This window comes from Ailuropoda melanoleuca, chromosome 11 (assembly GCF_002007445.2).
Source record: "Ailuropoda melanoleuca isolate Jingjing chromosome 11, ASM200744v2, whole genome shotgun sequence".
NCBI classification, from domain to species: domain Eukaryota; kingdom Metazoa; phylum Chordata; class Mammalia; order Carnivora; family Ursidae; genus Ailuropoda; species Ailuropoda melanoleuca.
In genome coordinates, this window is record NC_048228.1 from 97,895,568 (window position 1) to 97,918,139 (window position 22,572).

Below are 22,572 nucleotides of genomic sequence, written 5' to 3' on the forward strand. Positions count from 1 at the left end.
GCTTCCATGAAACAACTAGGGGGGGAAGATGAAAACCTCTCTAAAACGGAGCATATGGAGGACATCAATTCAGCGGATGCCTCCCCTTAATTGATGATGTGCAGGCAAGAAATCAGTGAGAACACCTATTCCTGAATTATCTGGGCTTCAGACCTCCGAATCTTAAATGGAAAGTCTAGATTAAACCTTGAGATGTACCCCGACAGCCAGAAGTAAAATAAAACTTTGATGAAACTGAAGAGTCTTTGCAGAGGGGGTCACATAAGCAGTATTTAGTGGCTTCTTCGAGATGATGTGGCTTGGAGTTAGGCAAATCTGGGGTTCCAGTTCCAACCTTTATCACTGGGTCAATTTATTAGCCTTTTTAAAGCTCCATTGCTTCATTTGTCTGTAGCTGGAATCCCATGGGAGCAGAAGTTGGAACTCAGAGATATCTTTGTGTATCTGAGGAATTCATGGGCCTGTCATGCTAGCAATCACTTGGCAGGAGGGATTTTGGCCCAAGGGGAACGAGAGCAAAGGGTTTTACGGATGCCTGAGGTGGAGAGGGAGAAGTGAAGTTTACAGGGAGTCTGTGTCAGATGTTGGGTCTTTAAATTTAGCCTCAAGGCTGTGTCTAATGTGGAGGTGGCAGTGGTCAGGAGCTGAAGGGGATGTTTGCATCGTGGCTCTGAAGGTTCACCTAAGTGCCCAATAGTCAAAGTGAGACACACAGGGCGTGGGCCTCCCTGGACCTTCCCCCGTGCTCTGCAGGGAGCTTAGAATGGCCATGGTATAGTGAGGAAAGCAGAAAACAAACCTTTTTACTAGTTTTGTCCCAGAAAGAGCCAGTAGAGGGGAGCTGAGGTGAGATGCCAACTTCAAGGGTTTTCATGGGCAACAGGACTCAAAGAGTGAGTGTCCAGAGCTTGAGAAGGGTGACTGCAAGCTTAGGCGAAGCACTCCAGCATCCTAGAGATCCTGTAGAAAGGAGGCTGAGGGCCTGCAAGGTTTGTTACATGCCCTAATGTTGGTTTGAGCCTATTTGCATTTACAGACTTGTGTGATAATCTTGCTAGGGATATAGATTTACTGGAGTCAGCCCTACTGCAAAGAATTGCCTTGGGGATGATATAAAGAAAGTGTCTAACACAACACTTGGCGCAAAGCAGCAGTTTGAGAATCGTTAGCTCCCTCATGTTTTATTTTTATCCCCATCTCCATGGAGATGTATGAGGTCTTCTTTTGAGGTCTCTTTGGGTAAGTGTTCCCATTGTTATGTTCATTGGTTTATTTATTTTGCTGAGTTTTCTATACAAGAACACATTTTCTTATTGCCCTTTTGATTCCTTTCCACTGCACTTAGAAACAATGGCAATAACAACCAAACATGGGTGGCCTTCCATTAAAATCCCACAACTGTAAATGGAACTGGTAAAAAAGAATGCGTCCAAATTAAAGCGATAAATGTGCTCCCGTATTCTTGTTAATGCACAGATATCCAACCTGCATGACTTTTTCTTCTAGTCATGCAAGAGGCAAAGGTAATTTAGAAACACTCATGCTCTCTTTGTCACGCTATTGACAAAAAGGCTCAGAGAAAACATAATACACCCTTGTTGAAAATAAACATGAAAAAGCCCTTAAGACATGCAAAGGAAGGTCTATAATTTAGAGCAAATTTTTTAGCCTGAATAAATCACATCTGTTATTTCCTTAGTGCCAAAGAAAGGCTAGGCTGTTCCTGGAATGGGACAATTCTTTCTACATATGTTTCCCAAAGGGCCTTGATGATGTCAGAAAGTAGTGCCCTCTCTGATATGGTCAGGCAGAAATTGACCAGTAAATGTTAATTATGGAAAAGCATCATCTCTTATGGATCTGAGTTCAGTCATTTGGCTTGAATGATCCAAATGAATCAACTGAAAACACATTGCAAATATACTTTCTGAATTAAGAGAATAAGATAATAACTCTCTCATTTAGAATCTCTCATGCCTTCTTCCCACACCAGGTGAACTCTCCCTGTCCTTTAAATGCAAATTCCATCACCTCCCACCATCTCCAGTGGAATTTACCACCCATTTTCCATGATTCTTCTTTGCTCTCTTTTTACCTCTGTTGGGGCACCTGTCAGGCATGTTGCAGATGCTCCCCGACTTACCATGATCTGACTTAGAATTTTTTTAAGATTTATTTATTTGACAGAGAAGGACAGAGAGCACAAGCAGGGGGAGCAGCAGGCAGAGGGAGATGGAGATGGAGAAGATGTGGGGCTTGATCCTAGGATCCAGATCATGACCCAAGTCAAAGGCCCATGCCCAATGAATGAGCCACCCAGGCACCCCCTGACTTCTAATTTTTTGACTTTATGATGGTGTGAAAGCAATACCCAGTAGAAACCATACTTCAGATTTTGAATTTTATCTTTTCCTGGGCTGGTGACGTGCAAGACATACTGTCTTGTGATGCTGGGCCGTGGTAGCAAGCTCAGGCTCCCGGTCAGCTGCACATCATGAGGGTCAACAGCTCGTACACTGACGACCCTTCTGTATCCATACAACCATTCTGTTTTTCACTTTCTGTACAGTTTTCAATAAATTACATGAGATATTCGATACTTTGTTCTCAAAGAGGCTTTGTGTTAGATGATTTTGCCCAACTAGGCTAAGGTAAGTGTTCTGAGCACGTTTAAGGTAGGCTAAGCTCTGATGCTCAGTAGGTTAGGTGTAGTAAATGCATTTTTGACTTAAGATTTTTTCAACTTACATTAAGTTGATCAGGATATAACCCCATTGTAAATCAAAGAAGATCTATATAGATTTTTGTTTTTATGCCCGTGTCCCTCCTTGAGATGAGGGCCTCATTTTTCAATTATTTTGTTCCCAGAACTGAACCCAGTTCCTACCAGCAGAGTGATGCTCAATGGATACTCAGGTTTGGAAGTGGTTCATAGAATCTCAGGTTTGGAAAGAAACTTTTGGGTCATTTCAGGAAACATAGAATAGCAGAGCAGATAACATCTGAGCCATGCCCTCCCCTCCTTTAGTCAAGGGAGTGGTGGGGCTGGATCAGGATCACATAGTGAGAGAGTGGCAAGCAGAAGCCAGAATTCAGAAGTCCCATACTGGTCCACAGACATAACATCCTGTGGAGCACACTTGGGTGTTATCAGTTACTCTGAGGAAAAAAATGGGTTGCATATTCCAGTTAGTTGGCCAGGTTTCTTCATTGTAAAACTTCCTTGTGTTGTTTCTAGACTGAGCTATGATATGTAGCATTTCCCAAACTTATTTCCCCCTGAACACTTTCGTCATGTACCATCTCACTGAACTGATTTCCCCCCAAACGTACGCTGGAAAACACACTTGTGGTAGGTAGAATAATGCCCCCCTCCCAAATGTTACAGTTATAATCCCCAGAATCTGAAGATATGCTAGGTTATAAGACAAAGGGGAATTAAAGTGTTGGTTGGAACTGATTTTGCTAATCAGCTGACCTTAAGATAGAAAGACTATCCTGGGTTATCTGGGTGGATCCAATGTAATCAGATCCTTAAAAGTGGAAGAGGGAGACAAAAGAGGTCAGAGTGATGCATTGTGGGAAGGACGCAATTGGCCATTGCTGTCTTTGAAGGTGGAGAAAGGGGCCATGGGCCAAAGGAATGCAGGTGGTCTTTTGAAGCTGGAAATCATGGAAATGGGTCATCCCCTAGAATCATGAGGATGGAAGTGAGGTCCTGCTAGTACCTTGATTGTAGTAGAGTCTATAAGCTAACCATGCCAGACTTCTGACCTCCAGAACTATAAGGTGATAAATTTGTGTTCTTTCAAACCACTAAATTTGTGGTAATCTGTTGCAGCAGCAATAGAAAATTAATACAATTTTGCTGATGTCACAAACTGCACATTTGCCATGCTTCCACATAAGCCTGGGAATCGTTTATATTCTTGATTCTATTGTTTGCATTGATGTCTCTATGGTGAGGTGAAATGATAGGCCTAATTGGCTATAAAGTGACCCCTAAAAACCACATTTTCTTCAATTTTTATAACTTCTGCTGAATTCCGTTTTTTGGAGAAGAAAGTCACTAGGTCCAGCGATACTCTAAGGGAGGAGATTACCAAGGACCTTAGTACCAAGAGACAGAGGTCATTGGGAGCCATTCTAGAAGCTACCTACTGTAGAGAGAAAGGGATTAGTGAATTTTTTTTTTCAAGTTTACATTTCTTCTCTTACCAGTGAGTTTGAAAGCTTCTTGAAGTTCCACCACAGGTGAGGTGACCATATAATTTATCATCCAAACCAGAACTCTATTGAGATAATAAAATGAATGGTGCTGTAAACAACTACACTGGGGTAATAAGTGTAATACAGACTGTCCCCAGAAACCCAGATATATGGTCACCCCAGATGAAGGTCACATTTCTGGTCCTCTTCCTCAGCTACTAGCACAATGCCAACATATAACAAATATTTAATACGAACCTGCTTATGGAATGGCAAAATGATTCCAAGATACACAAAGGCACTTGGGCCACTAAATATATGGTTCTTATGCAGCAGTCTTATTAGGGAGACTAAGAAGCACTCACACCCCATTTAATCCTACTTGTTAATAAAAAAAAAATAAATCTATGACAACAAAGATTACACTCTAGGAATAAATACTAGCAGAAGAATGAGTGTTGGATTACATAGCCATTGGCCTTAGCATTTGCTCTCATGATACAGGTAGCATGTGGTGAAGAGCTAGCTCGGTCTGGCGTTGGAGACTTGGGGGCTGCAGTCCTAGCGTGTCACTGTGGGCACAGAACCTGACCCTTCTAAAGCCCAGCATGGCTTACTTAAAAATGGTATTTGACTGAATGTGAAAATATGCATAAAGTACTTAATACCTTTATTCAACACATCAGCAAATATTTGAGCATTTACTATGTGCCAACATTCAGTTCCTGGAAGCTAGAATCCTAGAGTGTTATTTTTTCCCCTTTCAGTTTTATTGAGATGTAATTGACATATGGCATTTTATAAGTTTAAGGTGTACAGCATAATGACTTGACTTCCATATATCATGAAATGATTACCACGATAAGCTTAGTTAACATCCGTCACCTCATATAGATTTTTTAAAAAAGGAAAACGTCTTTTTTCTTGTGATGAGAACTTTTAGGATTTGCTCTCTTAGCAACCTTCAAATACGCCATACGGCTGTGTTAACTATAGTGATCATGTTGTGCATTTAATTCCCGGTACTTACTTGTCTTGTAACTGGAAGTTTGTACCTTTTGATCACCTTCATTCAATTCCCCTATCTCCATCTGTCCTCGAATATATTTGAGATATGTGTATTACTCTACAATCTGGGGTTTACCAGAGTCCTTAACAAACTATATTAGAATTTCTAAACTTACCGTAATACATCATTTTAACTGTCAGTGATAGTAAGAACTGAAAGCCATAGCCAATTTAAGACAATGCTGATATGCCATGGATGAAGACAGTTGGTCCTTTCAAATTACAGGAATTTCAATTATTTACATAAGTTCTTTCAGAGAAAGAAAGTTCTCTGAAAGAGCTTGTAATTTTTTTACCCAGATGGCACGGTAGAGTAATAAATTCAAGTTTTCAGTACGTTAAAACTGTTGTCATTTCTAGTTTATAAAAAACAAGTTTTTGTAACCCCAAAATAACTCATAGTTACTAATAATTTATTCTTAATTATACATGAAAATAGGGTTTTATACAATTTGCTTCTTATAGAAGAAATTTGAAATTTCAGATAAATGTTGAATAATTTTTTAGTCTAAGTATTTCCCATGCAATATTTGGGGCACACTTAAGCTAAAAATTATTCAGTGTTTATCTGAAATTTAATTTTAACTGGATGATCTATTGGTTAATTCTATTCCTAGGAATTTTATTCTTTTTGATGCTATTGTAAATGGGTTTGTTTTCTTAATTTCCTTTCCAGATTGTCCATTGTTAATGGATAGAAACACAACTGGTTTTTGTGTGTTGACTTTGTATCCAGCAATTTTTTGTGGGATCTTTAGGATTTTCCACGTATAAGACCATGTTGTCTGCAAACAGAGGCTATTTTACTTCTTCCTTTCCAATCTGCATGTCTTTTATTCATTTTTCTTACTTAACAGTGCTGGCTAGCACTTCCAGTAATATGTCAAATAGATGTGGCAAAATGGTCTTCCCTATCTTGTTCCTGATTTTAGAGGATAAATTTTTACCACTGAGTATGATGTTAGCTGTGGGTTTTCATATGTGGCTTTTATAATGTTGAGGTAGTTTCTTTCTGTGCCTAGTTTATCGAGTACTTTTTCTTTTTTATCATGAAAGGGTGTTGAATTTTGTAAAATGCTTTTTCTGCATCAATTGAGATGGTGATGTGTTTTTTTTTCCTTTCCCTTTTACTGTTAATGTGGTGTATTACATTTATTGATTTTCATACATTGAACCATTCTTGCATTCCAGGAATAAATCCCATTTGGCCATGGTGTATAATCCTTTGCATGCCTGTAGAATTATATTTGCTAGTATTTTGTTGAGCACTTTTACATTAATATTCATCAGGGATATGGGTCTATAGTTTTTTTTTTCTTCTTGTATTATCTTTGGCTTTGGTATTGGGGTAACATTGGCCTTACAGAGTGAGTTTGGCAGCATTCCCTCTTCTTCAATTTTTTTGGGAGAGATTGAGGAGGATTGGTGTTAATTTTTCTTAAATATTTGGCTAGAATTCACCAGTGAAACCATCTGGTCCTGGGCTTTTCTTTGTTGGAAGGTATTTGGTTACTAATTCAATTTCCTTACTAGTTCAGATTTTCTATTCATGATTCAGTCTGGTAGGTTGTGTGTTTCTATGATTTTGTCCATTTCATCGGGGTTATCAAAATTTTGGTACACAATTATTCGTGGTATCCTCTTCTAATTTTTTATTTCCATAAAATTGGTTGAAAGCTCCCCTCTTTCATTTCTGATTTGAGTGTCCCCTTTATTTTTCTTAGTTAATGTAGCTAAAGTTTTGTCAGTTTTGTTAATCTTTTTAAAGAACCAACTATTGGTTCTGTTGGCTTCTCGTTTGTTTTTCTATTCTCTACTCCATTGATTTCTGCTCTAATCCTTATTATTTTTTTTCCTTCTACTAGCTTTGGATTTAGTTTGCTCTTCTTCTAGTTCTGAGATCATTCCTCTAGTCTAATGTACACATTTACAGCCATAAATGCTTTGGGTGTCACATATTTTTATTTGCTAATATGGCAACACTACCTATGAAGAACTGTGACTTCTGTCTTATGTGTACTTGCTCTCATGCCCACTTTCTCATTCTGGTAAAACCAGCTGCCTTGCCATGAGCTGCACTCTAGAAGTCAAACAAGGACTAAAGGAGGTCTCAGCACAACAACTAACAAGGAACTGACTCTTGTCAACAAGCACAGAATGAGCTTAAAAATGGATTGATCTCTCACTTGAGTTTTGAGATAAGTACTGACCTGGTCCACACCTTGATTGCAGCCTTGTAAAAGATCAGAGCCAGAGGACCTTGCTGAACCATGGTTGATTCCTGACACACAGAAATTATGAGATAATAAATGTTTGTTGCATCAAGTCACTAAATTTTAGGGTAATTTGTTATGAGGCAGTAGGTAACTAACTGACAGTGTCTTAACATGTTCTTGAGGTGTACCAATATAGTCTACATGACTTTACTTTCATATATATTTTTTACAACTTTGAGAAATGTACCTTGCACATGTATCTGATATGTGAGCTACATGAATTAGAGAATCTGGCATAAAATTAGGTCATTTAAGTGACAGTCTAGATACAATAAAAAAACCTTGTGAGTAGACATTTTATTGGTAATAAAACAAGGTTATGAGTTTTGTTGGAACTGCTGGAGAGGGTACTCCTGAGAGATTCAGTAAGCAGAAAATGAAAGTGAAACAGACAATATTTATGATGTCTGTTTGGTACATTCTTTTCAACTTAGTGAACATAATGAAGGGCTTATGTAACAACATTTTTAAATCCTTTCATATATTGATTGAACTAATTATGATATATTATTAGTCAATGGAAGACTGGTAGTCATATAAGATAAGAGTCTACAAATATAGCTATAGAATGGAGACTTGTTCACAGTAAAATGTCTAGTGAAAAGGTGGGTCAATTGCAAATTTTTGCTATTATAAACAATACTGTGATGAACATCTTTGTAGCAAAATCTCTGCACACATCCATAATTGTATTAGTCTTGGTTCTCTAGAGAAACAGAACCAACAGGAGATATACATGTATTGTTGGTAAGAAATTTTCTCATGTGATTATGGAGGCTGGGAAGTCCATAATCTGCAGTAGCAAGCTGAGACCTAGGAGAGAAAATGATATAGTTCCAGTCTGAGTCTAAAGGCCTGAGAACCAGGAGAGCCAAAGGTGTTCTAGTCTGAAGGCAGGTGGAGACTGATGTCCCAGCTCAAAGACAGTAAGACAGAGAGAAAGAATTCTTTCTTACTTAGCCTTTAATTCTATCCAGGCCTTCAACTGATTGGATAAGGCCCACCCACACTGGGGAGAGCAGTCTACTTTACTTAGTCTACGAATTCAAATGTTAATCTCATCCAGAAGCACCCTCACAGACACACCCAGAAATAATGTTTCACCAAATATCTGGGCACCCTGTGGTCCAGTCAAGTTGACACCCAAAAATTTAGCCATCACAATGATTATGTACTTAGAATGAATTCCTAGAAGTAAAGTTGCTAGGTTCAGTGTGTGCCACTTTTTAAGGGTTATGTCTTGGTTTAATCCTTTTCTTATCATTCCAGGTGACCATAATCATGTATTTTATCCTTGTCTCTAGTGTCTGCTCAAGGCTTTACACATTATTAATGCAGGTCTCATAGGGGGGACTCATCAAGCCACTTGCCTCTAACCTACCTACTCACTTCTGTCATGGAGTCGTTTACTGGCTAAGTCTCCATCATTCTACTGCTCTGCTAAATCTGTTGCTAGGTGTCTTTTTTTTTTTTTTAAAGACATTGTATTACTGACAGGTTCACCATCAAATATATGTTTACCAGATACTATTCTTTGGTTAAAAATCCACTTGTTTTTCCTTGCGTGTGTGTGTGTGTGTGTGTGTGTGTAAAATAGAACACAACTGTTTATATTCAGAGGGAAACTAACCTGACTTTATCTGTAACTTAATTACCATGAGGTCTCATGTGGGGTCTACAGAGCTGCATAAATTAATAATGCTGTAATTGTGGAGTTCACATACCAGGAATCATTACTGCTCTTTTCTAGAGAATCAGGCTAGCAAATGGGCTTTCCATTAACATGTATTCTCTGAGTGGACTTTTTTCTCCCTGAACATTTCCACCCGTGCCCCACCCCCCTTTTTTTATGTCCCTTTTACTCTCCTTGGAAGCAGTCTATGGCATGCTTATAGCCACTGCTTCTCCTCGGGGTGGCTATTGAAATATCCCCCTAATATTTCTCCATTATAATACGAGCTGTCAATAGCACAATGCCTTGTTGGCCTGCCTTTCCAGGACAAAGTACAGAGCCATTCCATTACTCTGGCATCCATCAGGACAATAAGCCACAAATCTTTTTCAGTGCAGCTCCAGACGTGGCTGCCTTTGGGCTGGAAGGCAGGGAGAGGCAGGAATGTTTCCCCAGCGTGGAGAGAAATCAAACGCGTGTATTCTGGTTTCTTCTGCATGTGCTCTTTGGAATGAGTCATCGTGAACTTTTAACGAGAGGCTGTGATTGGAAGGAAGGAAAGTTTCTTTGGTGAAATGATTCAGTCAGAGAGATTGCACAAGTCCACTGGGGACAAGACTCCAATATGTGCTTAATTTTCTTTGGAGGATTTGCTAATGATTGGTGGGAGCCCCAGTTCCTATTTATTACTTACTTTTCTTAATAATGAAAAAGAGACCATATGTTGGGTGTGCAGCTTGCTGATAAACTCACTTGGAGCAATGACTGGCAAGTGTGTGTATTCTGTACGCTGTGCTATTAAGGGGGGAAATCCTAAACTCTATTAAGAAATTTGCAGCCTTTGAAGCTGGTACTACTTGGCCTTCAAGATTTATGCTAATATCAGCTGAACATGTGAGACATTAAGTGTTTTATTAATTTTTAGAAGAATTTCGAACATTTCTTACCTCACTAGGAACATCAAAATAAATTCCAGATGGATTATTAAAGAGTTAAATATTTAAAAACCTTAACTGTTAGAAAATCTGGAAGAAAATAGATGTGAATATTTATCAAACCTCCTGAGGGGGAGAGTTTCCTAAGCTTAGAATTGATGGAATAAATCACTAAGGATGTGATTGATAGATCTGACTACATAAAAATCTAAAACTTTTATACATCAAAAAAAATCACCAAGATTAAAAAGCAATCAACAAAACTAGAGATGATGTTGTAGGAAGTTTGACAAAGGATAACTTCTTTTAATAAATATAAAACTCATATAGATTCAATAACACAAATACCAGGACCCCAGTAAATACATGGAGAAAGGATATAAATAGGCAAAATGCAAATCTGAAGTATATTGGTAAATGACAGCAAAGATTTTTTTTTTAACTTCCATGACTAATCGAATAAATGCAAATGAAAACAATAGTGAGGGCTTATTTCCCCTTTTAAAGTTTCCCCATCAAATTATCTGGTATTTAAAAAGAAATATAAATATCTAATGTTGACGAGGGTATAGTAAAATAGTCACTCTTGTTCATTGATGAGAGGAAAGTTAACAGATAACATCCACGTTTTTAAAAAAATCCCTTAAAATAAAAATTTGTATTGTAAACAACTGAGAGGGCTGATTTTGTATGATGAGAATTCAGACTGGTTTTAAAGAATGTCTTTTTTTTTCTGATTTTTTTCTGGTTTTTCTGTATTTTTTGTAGTAGTGATATATTGCTTTAATCTAAAGGAAATCATAAGTCTCATCAGCGTTAGCTCTGTGGTGCCGGGAGCCCTCAACCAGCTTTTCTTTCCTTTTTCCTAATGGCAGTTCTAATGCAGTTATACCATTTTCTCTTTCTTTTGCTTCTTCTTATTTTTAAGAAGGGTCCACACCCAATGTGGGGCTTGAACCCACGACCCTGAGATCAAAAGCTGGATACTATAGCAACCAAGCCTGCCAGGTGCCCCCATTTTCTCTTTCTTAGAATCAAAGGTCTAGATCCTTCTATGCATAGAACCATTTACTCCCCTTTCCTGCCATCAGTATGGCAGTATTTTCTGACATTTAAGTACTTTTTTTGTTGTTGTTTTTTGCCTATGGTTTTGGCCAATACTCTTTCCTTCAAATTTGAATGGTTTCCCCCATAAATCTACCCCAGCTTTTTAACCCCAGCTTCTTTTCAATTAACTTTTGTGTATTTACTGTTAATGCTTATTCTTCATGAGCCTTCATTTCCTCGTCTATTAATTGGGCACAATTACAGTATCTATTATACAGGGTTATTATGAGCATTTATTCAAATGAGAAAATACAAGTGAAAGTTCGTTGCAAGCATTGATGCTCTAGGCCAGTATCATTGTTATTCTGGTGATTATTGCTTACCATATCGATATTTGAATCTCAGAACTGTGGCCACAAATGTAGTTGAATATTTTCTATCCTGGCTCCTGAGGAACGGTCTCATTTGCATACCCAGCTTCCTTGGCAGAAGGACAACTTGGCCTTTGTCCTTACTTGGGGAGGGCATGGAGAGGGAAAGTGCCCCCTCTGCAGCTCTGGGGAGAGTATGTCCTGGAATTGCTGCAGATGGTGTGGGCGGAGAGGCAGATGGGGCAAGACCAGAGTACATGCCGGGAGAATGAGGAGTCCTGTGCTCTGGGAAGGAAGTTAGAGATCTGTGTCTTTGCCTCTCAGTCTCCTTATTTGTCCTGCATCAGAATGACCTCAATGCATCTTTCCATGGCGTGGTAGACTGGTGGATTGCTCTTTACTGAGTGCTTACCTCAAATCACCAGGCATTTCCTAGTGCCAGGAGTTCTGCCAGGTGCTCAGTCAGAGATTAGAAGGGCAGTCCTACCCTTCAGCAGACTACAGACCAGAGGAGGAACATTGGACCTATAAACTGATGGTCACGATCAATGTGGTCCATGCTACAACATGCATATGGTTAAGTACACAGAAGAGCTAGTTGCTAAGTCTGTCCAGAACACAGGAGAAGACAGGGACTAGCGCAGGCTGGGGATGGCTTTAGAGAAGAAGGAGACTTTGGAATGGGCTTTGCAAAGTGGAGAGTATTTTTTAGACGAAGAGGTGAGTTAGAGATCCTCTGTGCCATGGGGAAAGTTCATGTAAAGCCATAGTGGGGTGCAAAACTGTAGCACAGGGTAATGAGGGGGACTCAAAATGTCTGGAATACAGCGTGGTGGAGATAGAGGGGTGTGAGGTTGTAGAGGGTGAGGATGGCAAGGGCTTAGCCACTGGGGACTATGTTTATCTTGATAAGAAAACACAAATTCACACCTGTGATCCAGAAATCTTGGGGCCAGATGTGTTTTAGAGTTAGAATTTTTCAGATTTAAGGATATAATACAGTAATTGTACTGTGTGTATCATATATCTCCCAGCAAGGCCGGAGGCAGCACCCTGTGACAATCCCATTAGTATTTCTGACACTGAAGAGTCACACCCAAGAAAGAAAGACTATAAAGAGCCTTATGTTAGTTTAGATCAACTTTCACTGCCAAATACGTAGGAAAAAACTTTGGATTTCAGAGATTATTGAATTTTGAAATAGAGCGTAAAAAATTATGTGTAATCAAGTCAAAAAATTCGGAAGACATGAACAGAAACTTCTCCAAAGAAGACATACAAATACCCAACAGACACATGAAAAATGTTCAACATCATTAGCCATTAGGGAAATTCAAATCAAAACCACATTGAGATACCACCTTATACCAGTTAGAATGGCAAAAATTAACAAGACAGGAAATAACAAATATAGGAGAGGATGTGGAGAAAGGGGATCCCTCTTACACTGTTGGTGGGAATGCAAGCTGGTACAGCCACTTTGGGAAACAGCGTGGAGGTTCCTCAAAAAGTTAAAAATAGAGCTACCCTATAACCCAGCAATTGCACTATTGGGTATTTACCCCAAAGATACAGATGTAGTGAAAAGAAGGGGCACATGTTCCCCAATGTTCATAAAAACATTGGCCACAATAGCCAAACTGTGGAAGGAGCTGAGATGCCCTTCAACAGACGAAANTTGGATTTCAGAGATTATTGAATTTTGAAATAGAGCGTAAAAAATTATGTGTAATCAAGTCAAAAAATTGGCAGAAGACATGAACAGAAACTTCTCCAAAGAAGACATACAAATACCCAACAGACGCATGAAAAACGTTCAACATCATTAGCNGTTCAACATCATTAGCCATTAGGGAAATTCAAATCAAAACCACATTGAGATACCACCTTATACCAGTTAGAATGGCAAAAATTAACAAGACAGGAAATAACAAATATAGGAGAGGATGTGGAGAAAGGGGATCCCTCTTACACTGTTGGTGGGAATGCAAGCTGGTACAGCCACTTTGGGAAACAGCGTGGAGGTTCCTCAAAAAGTTAAAAATAGAGCTACCCTATAACCCAGCAATTGCACTATTGGGTATTTACCCCAAAGATACAGATGTAGTGAAAAGAAGGGGCACATGTTTCCCAATGTTCATAAAAACAATGGCACAATAGCCAAACTGTGGAAGGAGCTGAGATGCCCTTCAACAGACGAATGGATAAAGAGGATGTGGTTCATATATACAATGGAATATTACTCAGCCATCAGAAAGGATGAATACCCACCATTTGCTTTGATNATAACCCAGCAATTGCACTATTGGGTATTTACCCCAAAGATACAGATGTAGTGAAAAGAAGGGGCACATGTTTCCCAATGTTCATAAAAACAATGGCACAATAGCCAAACTGTGGAAGGAGCTGAGATGCCCTTCAACAGACGAAAGGATAAAGAGGATGTGGTTCATATATACAATGGAATATTACTCAGCCATCAGAAAGGATGAATACCCACCATTTGCTTTGATATGGATGGAACTGGAGGGGATTATGCTAAGTGAAATAAATCAAGCAGAGAAAGACAATTATCATATGGTTTCACTCATATATGGAACATAAGGAATAGTGTGGAGGGCATCAGGAGAAGAAAGGGAGAAAATGAAGAGGGGGAAATCAGAGGGGGAAATGAACCATGAGAGACTATGGACTCTGGGAAACAAACCGAGGGTTTCAAAGGGGATGGGGGTGAGAGGATGGGTTAGCCCAGTTATGGGTATCAAGGAGGGCAAGTATTGCAATGAGCACTGTGTATTATATGCAAATAATGAATCATGGAACACTGCATAAAAACTAATGAAGTACTGTATGGTGACTAACATAACATAATAATTTAAAAAATTGTGTGTAAGAAATGTAGTAGGTTTTGTTTTGTTTTGTTTTGTTTGTTTTAATATTGAGGCCAATAGGTGGTCATTGAAAGATTCTGCGCAGGGAAGTGATATAGTCTTATTGGGTGGTAAAAAAATGTATGTGCAGCCTTGTAGAGGATGAATTATGGGAGGGAGCCAAGGGTTCTTTGATTTTCCCTGATCTCTCTTCCGGACACTATTGGTCTTTTTGAACCTCCTTTCCAGACTTTTACCACTTCCTGGTGCTCTCCTTCCAGACCGGTACTTTGCTCTTTGTAGGTGTACTACTCACATGTTGGTCCTCCTTCCCAGGGGAGTGACTTCCCACTCATTTTAAGTCCCATTTGCCCTGGAGACTCCCCCTGCATGCATTGGGAAGACCTTGCCCTTTCTTCCTCAGGATCCACACTTCTGTTCCTACTGCTGGCCATCTTCCCTTGGCATTTAAGCTTCAACATTCCCTGAGAGAAGAAAGAGGTCATCTGCAGGTGAGGAGATTGTGGCCCACAGAGAGGGATGTGACAGAGCAAGCTGGCATCCAAGATGGTTCTAGAACCCGGCTGGTATAAACTGAATTCTTGTGTCCCTCCACAGTTCACACAATATCCCAGTAGGGTAGTATTTGGAAGTGGGGGCCTTTGGGAGTTTATAGGTCATGATGGTGGAGCCCTCATGAATGAGATTAGTGTCCTTATAAGAAGAGCTAGGAGGGACACGATTACTCTCTATGCCTTGTGAGAAAGATGGCTGTCTGCAAACCAGGGAGAGAACTCTTGCCAGAACCTGCCCATGCTGGCACCCTGATCTCACATTTCCAGCTTCCAGAACTGTGAGAAATCTGTGTCTGCTGTTTAAGCCCCCCAGTCTGTGGTATTTGTCATAGCAGTCTGAACTGACCAAGACATCAGGTCTCCTTGTATGTATTTTAGAATCCTTTCCTCTGCGCTACTGTCGGTGAGTGATGGCATTCTAAGAGTTTGGTGAATATCTTGGTTGTCTTTTCTTCTTGAGGGACAATTTGAAGGCAGAATTTGGTTGTTCTTTGTTTATTTTATTCTTTATGATGCAGAGAAATGATGATTTAGTTCTAGGTTTGCCTTTCATACTAGATCAACATTGATGAGCTGGAGTCACTATTTCATTCTTTTTTTTTTTTTAAGATTTTGTTTATTAATTTGACAGAGAGAGAGAGAACGTGAGCAGGAGGAAGGGAAGGGGGAGAGGGAGACAGAGCCTGAAGCAGTCTAGGCCCTGAGCACCGAGCCAGATGCAGGGCTGGATCCCACAACCTCAAGATCATGACCTGAGCCAAAAGCAAGAGTTGGATGCTTGACTGACTGAGCTAGCAGGAGCCTCACTATTTCATTCTTAACCAGTGATGTTTTTGATATACATTAGTATGGTTATTGTTGTTTGGGGATAAGTGTTTTACAATGTCCATTTGCACCTTAGTAGCTGAAGAGAAGACAGCTGGCGTACTAGGAACCAACTGCAGAGGAAATGCTTCCGAGCTCTTTATTGTTTTTCAAACTATGGAGCTGAATCTTCCTTTCCTTTAACCATGAAAAGAAGAGGGTTGGAAGGAAGCTTGTGCAATGCTTACAAAATAGCATATCACCTAAAGAATATTCTTTAAAAAAGGTATTCCCTTTGCCAAGTGTTTTAATAAATATTGGGTTACTAGATAGAAATGTTAAAAAGAAGAAAGAGAAAAATTCGTCTATAAACAGATTTCAAAGAACCTGAGCAGTATATATTTTTTCCAGCTATTTTATTTTCTTTTGCCCCCTGAATTTCCCCTGGTCATTGAAACAGGAATTTCTCCCACAATACTTTGCAGCAGACACATGTGAACTATACTGAAGCATAGTTCAGGTGGTCTAAAAATAGATCACCAGAACAGCACAGTGCTGCTGCTGGGAAACAGGAAAGCAAGGCAAAATCCAGAGTTCGGCAAAGCCTGTCAGAACATTTCTGGAGAATTTTGACCCATTTAGGCCTGGTGATCTTTCATGTTGGATCTGACTGTTTGGGTTTGCTATTCTGGCTGTTGGGGCTTGCTGGATACCTGACTCATGACCACAGATGGTTTCTCTGGGTAGAGAAGACTGGATCTTAGTTGCGCCACATGACCTTGGGCATGTAACTTTACAAGGCACAGTTTTTCCACATGGAAAACTGATACATCTGCATCTAAAGATTATTGTAGAGTCTAAACGAGATAAAATGGAAATACACAGTGTTAGCCCAGCACGTAGAAAGAAATGTTCAGCAGATGTTGGCCTAATGAGGCATCATGACAGAGTGGGGAGAGCATGGTCTTTGGACTCATGAGCCCTGGGTACAAATCCTGCTCCCTCTCACTTACCCAGGGGTAAACTAGAGTAAGTTACTTAACTTTTTCAAGATTCAGTTTCCTCATTTATAAAATAACAATAACAAGTTGGTGAGATAATGATGCTTAGAGTTCAACTTATAAAACAAATATTTTTTAAGTTCATAGTGTCAACTAAGTACTATTCTGGGAGCTGGGGAAAAAATAGTGTGCAAGACTTATTCCTTGCCCAGGTGCTCAGATACTTATCCTAGAGGTGGATAATTGAACAAAAAATTACGGTAGGGTGTGATAAACACCATGTTGCGTAATGACAAGGCTCAAATGGGAACACACCTATCGGGGAAAGTAATCTAGAGTTTGGGAGTTAAGAGAGATTTTTAAAAGAAGTGGTGGCTCAGATGGAACCTGAAGGAAGTGCAAGAGTTAGCTGGTTAAAGTGTGACTGGAAAGAGTTGGTTATACATAATCATTATCTAAAATATTTTATATTTCTCACTTCATCCTCACAGTGATCCTAAGAAGAAGGTCCTATTATTACCCCAATTTTACAGAGGAGGTAACTAAGGACTAGAGAGCCATGTCCAGATTCACTCTAGAAGGCAANGCCATGTCTAGATTCACTCTAGAAGGCAACTTTCTGAGTTGTGAGTTCACCACAATTCTCTTTCCTCTAGAAATGGCTTCATTTCACTCCCTATGCACACTGTGGCGTCTCTACCAATGGGTTTCCGCCATATCTACCTATTCCTATCCACAGTTGATTAAACCAAAGATGAACACCTGACCACAGTTTGGCCACGTTACCTACCATTCTATGATGCCAATACTATTATTATGCTTGATAGGATACGTGAGGAAACATAGAGGTTAGCANAATGATGATTTAGTTCTAGGTTTGCCTTTCATACTAGATCAACATTGATGAGCTGGAGTCACTATTTCATTCTTTTTTTTTTTTTAAGATTTTGTTTATTAATTTGACAGAGAGAGAGAGAACGTGAGCAGGAGGAAGGGAAGGGGGAGAGGGAGACAGAGCCTGAAGCAGTCTAGGCCCTGAGCACCGAGCCAGATGCAGGGCTGGATCCCACAACCTCAAGATCATGACCTGAGCCAAAAGCAAGAGTTGGATGCTTGACTGACTGAGCTAGCAGGAGCCTCACTATTTCATTCTTAACCAGTGATGTTTTTGATATACATTAGTATGGTTATTGTTGTTTGGGGATAAGTGTTTTACAATGTCCATTTGCACCTTAGTAGCTGAAGAGAAGACAGCTGGCGTACTAGGAACCAACTGCAGAGGAAATGCTTCCTNTTTAAACATAACCTCAAGGGGTGCCTGGGTGGCTCAGTCGGTTAAGCACCTGCCTTCAGCTCAGGTCATGATCCCATGATCCTGGGATTGAGTCCCACATCAGGCTTCTTGCTCAGCAGGGAGCCTGCTTCTCCCTCTGCCTTCCACTCCCCCAGCTTGTGCGCTCTCTCCCTGACAAATAAATAAAATCTTAAAAAAAAAAATAAATAAACATAACCTCTAAAAATAATGTATTCAAATACCATGTGCAGTGCCTGGCACATAATAGATAAAAATGACNTGCAATGCTTACAAAATAGCATATCACCTAAAGAATATTCTTTAAAAAAGGTATTCCCTTTGCCAAGTGTTTTAATAAATATTGGGTTACTAGATAGAAATGTTAAAAAGAAGAAAGAGAAAAATTCGTCTATAAACAGATTTCAAAGAACCTGAGCAGTATATATTTTTTCCAGCTATTTTATTTTCTTTTGCCCCCTGAATTTCCCCTGGTCATTGAAACAGGAATTTCTCCCACAATACTTTGCAGCAGACACATGTGAACTATACTGAAGCATAGTTCAGGTGGTCTAAAAATAGATCACCAGAACAGCACAGTGCTGCTGCTGGGAAACAGGAAAGCAAGGCAAAATCCAGAGTTCGGCAAAGCCTGTCAGAACATTTCTGGAGAATTTTGACCCATTTAGGCCTGGTGATCTTTCATGTTGGATCTGACTGTTTGGGTTTGCTATTCTGGCTGTTGGGGCTTGCTGGATACCTGACTCATGACCACAGATGGTTTCTCTGGGTAGAGAAGACTGGATCTTAGTTGCGCCACATGACCTTGGGCATGTAACTTTACAAGGCACAGTTTTTCCACATGGAAAACTGATACATCTGCATCTAAAGATTATTGTAGAGTCTAAACGAGATAAAATGGAAATACACAGTGTTAGCCCAGCACGTAGAAAGAAATGTTCAGCAGATGTTGGCCTAATGAGGCATCATGACAGAGTGGGGAGAGCATGGTCTTTGGACTCATGAGCCCTGGGTACAAATCCTGCTCCCTCTCACTTACCCAGGGGTAAACTAGAGTAAGTTACTTAACTTTTTCAAGATTCAGTTTCCTCATTTATAAAATAACAATAACAAGTTGGTGAGATAATGATGCTTAGAGTTCAACTTATTAAACAAATATTTTTTAAGTTCATAGTGTCAACTAAGTACTATTCTGGGAGCTGGGGAAAAAATAGTGTGCAAGACTTATTCCTTGCCCAGGTGCTCAGATACTTATCCTAGAGGTGGATAATTGAACAAAAAATTACGGTAGGGTGTGATAAACACCATGTTGCGTAATGACAAGGCTCAAATGGGAACACACCTATCGGGGAAAGTAATCTAGAGTTTGGGAGTTAAGAGAGATTTTTAAAAGAAGTGGTGGCTCAGATGGAACCTGAAGGAAGTGCAAGAGTTAGCTGGTTAAAGTGTGACTGGAAAGAGTTGGTTATACATAATCATTATCTAAAATATTTTATATTTCTCACTTCATCCTCACAGTGATCCTAAGAAGAAGGTCCTATTATTACCCCAATTTTACAGAGGAGGTAACTAAGGACTAGAAAGCCATGTCTAGATTCACTCTAGAAGGCAACTTTCTGAGTTGTGAGTTCACCACAATTCTCTTTCCTCTAGAAATGGCTTCATTTCACTCCCTATGCACACGGTGGCGTCTCTACCAATGGGTTTCTGCCATATCTACCTATTCCTATCCACAGTTGATTAAACCAAAGATGAACACCTGACCACAGTTTGGCCATGTTACCTACCATTCTATGATGCCAATACTATTATTATGCTTGATAGGATAAGTGAGGCAACATAGAGGTTAGCATTAAACATAACCTCAAGGGGTGCCTGGGTGGCTCAGTCGGTTAAGCACCTGCCTTCAGCTCAGGTCATGATCCCATGATCCTGGGATTGAGTCCCACATCAGGCTTCTTGCTCAGCAGGGAGCCTGCTTCTCCCTCTGCCTTCCACTCCCCCAGCTTGTGCGCTCTCTCCCTGACAAATAAATAAAATCTTTAAAAAAAAATAAAAAAATAAACATAACCTCTAAAAAATAGTGTATTCAAATACCATGTGCAGTGCCTGGCACATAGTAGATAAAAATGAATGCTAGTTCCTTTTTCCTCATATCCTTTCTTCAGTAGGGTCACAAATGACATGCCNCACCAGAACAGCACAGTGCTGCTGCTGGGAAACAGGAAAGCAAGGCAAAATCCAGAGTTCGGCAAAGCCTGTCAGAACATTTCTGGAGAATTTTGACCCATTTAGGCCTGGTGATCTTTCATGTTGGATCTNCCTAACACTAACATGCTCAACATGGTAGGGTCATGTTTTCCTCAATCATGTTCCTAATTCAGATTTAAACTCTTTACATTCCATAACCCATTCACTTGGAACTAGTTTCNTGTTCCCTCTCTCGCTGGCTGTCTCTATCTCTGTCAAATAAATAAATAAATAAAATCTTAAAAAAAAAAAAAGATAAAAATGAATGCTAGTTCCTTTTTCCTCATATCCTTTCTTCAGTAGGGTCACAAATGACATGCTGACCTCAACCTAACACTAACATGCTCAACATGGTAGGGTCATGTTTTCCTCAATCATGTTCCTAATTCAGATTTAAACTCTTTACATTCCATAACCCATTCACTTGGAACTAGTTCATTAAATAATAGCTTCTAGAATTTTCCATTGATGGCAATGGAAGCTCCAGATGACCATATCTTATCTATTTTCCTGTACAGCTAGGGAAAAGTGAGAGGAAAATTTCTTTTACCAATAATAATAATAATAATAATAACTCCATAATGAAAATTTTNCTCCAGATGACCATATCTTATCTATTTTCCTGTACAGCTAGGGAAAAGTGAGAGGAAAATTTCTTTTACCAAAAATAATAATAATAATAATAATAATAATCCCATAATGAAAATTTANTGGTGATCTTTCATGTTGGATCTGACTGTTTGGGTTTGCTATTCTGGCTGTTGGGGCTTGCTGGATACCTGACTCATGACCACAGATGGTTTCTCTGGGTAGAGAAGACTGGATCTTAGTTGCGCCACATGACCTTGGGCATGTAACTTTACAAGGCACAGTTTTTCCACATGGAAAACTGATACATCTGCATCTAAAGATTATTGTAGAGTCTAAACGAGATAAAATGGAAATACACAGTGTTAGCCCAGCACGTAGAAAGAAATGTTCAGCAGATGTTGGCCTAATGAGGCATCATGACAGAGTGGGGAGGGCATGGTCTTTGGACTCATGAGCCCTGGGTACAAATCCTGCTCCCTCTCACTTACCCANGGATCTTAGTTGCGCCACATGACCTTGGGCATGTAACTTTACAAGGCACAGTTTTTCCACATGGAAAACTGATACATCTGCATCTAAAGATTATTGTAGAGTCTAAACGAGATAAAATGGAAATACACAGTGTTAGCCCAGCACGTAGAAAGAAATGTTCAGCAGATGTTGGCCTAATGAGGCATCATGACAGAGTGGGGAGGGCATGGTCTTTGGACTCATGAGCCCTGGGTACAAATCCTGCTCCCTCTCACTTACCCAAGGGGTAAACTAGAGTAAGTTACTTAACTTTTTCAAGATTCAGTTTCCTCATTTATAAAATAACAATAACAAGTTGGTGAGATAATGATGCTTAGAGTTCAACTTATTAAACAAATATTTTTTAAGTTCATAGTGTCAACTAAGTACTATTCTGGGAGCTGGGGAAAAAATAGTGTGCAAGACTTATTCCTTGCCCAGGTGCTCAGATACTTATCCTAGAGGTGGATAATTGAACAAAAAATTACGGTAGAGTGCGATAAACACCATGTTGCGTAATGACAAGGCTCAAATGGGAACACACCTATCGGGGAAAGTAATCTAGAGTTTGGGAGTTAAGAGAGATTTTTAAAAGAAGTGGTGGCTCAGATGGAACCTGAAGGAAGTGCAAGAGTTAGCTGGTTAAAGTGTGACTGGAAAGAGTTGGTTATACATAATCATTATCTAAAATATTTTATATTTCTCACTTCATCCTCACAGTGATCCTAAGAAGAAGGTCCTATTATTACCCCAATTTTACAGAGGAGGTAACTAAGGACTAGAAAGCCATGTCTAGATTCACTCTAGAAGGCAACTTTCTGAGTTGTGAGTTCACCACAATTCTCTTTCCTCTAGAAATGGCTTCATTTCACTCCCTATGCACACGGTGGCGTCTCTACCAATGGGTTTCTGCCATATCTACCTATTCCTATCCACAGTTGATTAAACCAAAGATGAACACCTGACCACAGTTTGGCCATGTTACCTACCATTCTATGATGCCAATACTATTATTATGCTTGATAGGATAAGTGAGGCAACATAGAGGTTAGCATTAAACATAACCTCAAGGGGTGCCTGG

At 39.6% G+C, this 22,572-nt stretch overlaps 1 long non-coding RNA gene across 1 annotated transcript in view; it reads right to left on the reverse strand.

Moving 5' to 3' along the window:
- The window catches only part of LOC109489151, a 53,605-nt gene that overhangs the window by 24,637 nt on the left and 6,396 nt on the right, over positions 1-22,572 (reverse strand). The window contains exon 2 of the long non-coding RNA XR_002142098.1: positions 7,488-7,558. This is a non-coding gene — a long non-coding RNA (uncharacterized LOC109489151). The remainder of the gene's footprint in view (positions 1-7,487; positions 7,559-22,572) is intronic.